The sequence below is a fragment of the Mastomys coucha genome, chromosome X (genome assembly GCF_008632895.1).
Source record: "Mastomys coucha isolate ucsf_1 chromosome X, UCSF_Mcou_1, whole genome shotgun sequence".
In the NCBI taxonomy this organism is placed as follows: Eukaryota; Metazoa; Chordata; class Mammalia; order Rodentia; family Muridae; genus Mastomys; species Mastomys coucha.
The window spans coordinates 153681323-153683379 of NC_045030.1; positions in this window are offsets into that span (position 1 = coordinate 153681323).

A 2057-nucleotide genomic window follows, 5' to 3' on the forward strand; every position below is an offset into this window, starting at 1 on the left:
AAAAGAACATATACACATAAATAACATCATATATCCCGGGTAAGGTTATATTTTTGTGTTTAGGAATATATATGCATGTACAATTTATGTATGTAACAATTAATGGAAAAAGAGGCCATGAATTTGAATGAGAGCAAGAGGGTATATGGGAGGGTAATTGAGGGAGAAAGGGTATAGGGGAAATGATATAATTCTATTATAGTCTCAAAAATAAAATAAATAATTAAAATTAAAATAAATAATTAAAAATAAGATAAAAAGTAGAAACTCAAATTAGTTACTTCATAAATGTTTTCAACAAGTTAATTACTCTAATTTTAAAATAGTGGCAGTTCAGTCACACTCTTTAATCATTATCATTATCTCATCATCATCATCATCATCATCATCATCATCATCTTAAGTAGGCAGCTGAAAATTCATTTATTATAATAACTCCTAAGATCATTTGCTTCTATCTTTGGTTTACCTGCCACCATTTGTTTTTCTTAGCTAGAGTATACATTCATTTCTTTTTTCTTTTTCTTTTTTTTAGTATAGAATAGAGTTTATTCAGGGCATGGGGAGGAGAGTGGGAAGGTAGTAAAGACAGAGAAAGGCAGGGGGGAGCTCGCCATGAACACGTGGAGAGAGCGGGGAGAGGAATGGGAAGAGAGTAAGGGAGCAAAGCTTTTAAAATGGAGTGTTTTGGTTTTTTTCAGTGCTAGGAGGGACTAACCTCAGAGTCTTTTTTTTTTTTTTTTTTTTTTTTTTTTTTTGTTTTTTTCGAAACAGGGCTTTTCTGGATCACCCTGGCTGTCCTGGAACTTACTCTGTAGCCCAGGCTGGCCTGGAACTCAGAAATCTGCCTGTCTCTGCCTCCCAAGTGCTAGGATTAAATGCATGCGCCGCAACCACCACCCAGCCTAACCTCACATACATTCATTTCTAACACCATAAGTTTGGAGAATGAGGAAATTATGAAGTCTAGGCCCCAAGGCTTGACATCCATCGTGGTATGTGGCTTCAAGTAGAGCTTCCCACTTCTCTGAATCCTTGTCTCCGTTATCTCATGAGTAAAACCTCAGTGTTGGTGTATGAACTTGTTCATTCAGTGATACATAGGCCTAGAGTAAGGTAACTAAAGCAATGCTAAAGGAAGCATCACACAACCCGCACAAGGGCACCAATGACATGGCTAGGTCCCTACAAATATGAGATATACATTTCTATTGTTTATAAGTGCCTTCTTATCAAAAAGAAGAAAATCGCAATTTAATGCATTATTTAAACAACAACAAAAAAAATAAACAAACAAGGTACCAAAAATACGTGCTGAGCAAAATATTAACCTTTTAAATAAAGGTAGGATCACCATGAATTTTTCCTTTTGACTCAAGTTCTGTTAGTTGGGTTTTGATTTTGATTGTTTAGAATTGCCTCGAAATATTGTTCATCATGTTTTGAGGTTTTCTTTTTTGAGCCCCTCTCAGGTCTGCATTGGATGTCATGCCTCCTCTGCCTTCCCTGAGCATTGGTCCTGTGATATAGCTAATGAACACCAGTTGAGGCTAAGCACTGTAGAGCTTCCAGCCTTATGTGGAAAGACAGGCCAGTTCCACAGACACATGGATTCTAACACTGGAACAAAGCTAAACATGGAGATGATAATAGTAAATATGGTGACATGTCTAAACAAAATCAGTATTCATCTGGCAGCGGTACTGTTACAACAGTCATCAATATAGGCCAGAGCTGGATGCTATGGCTTCAAGGCCAGACTCTCCCAAATTCTTGCTTCTGCTATCTTGCTGTCTTGTTAATGCTTAACTTCTGAGAATTTTGAGATATAAAGGTGAGAACAATAATCATACTTACTCCATACAGTTCTCAGCCTTAACTGAAGTAAGAGGTAGCTTGTCCCAAGGATAATGCTCAGGCTGTAGGGGAAGTTGGGAAATATAACTGGAAAGCCTCATTCTCCAGCAAGGAAATGCTTGACTAGATAAGATGAAAGCAAACGCTCTTCTAAGCAAGCTGTTAGGAGTAGGAGATTTTTATCTTTCCCTGACTTGTAA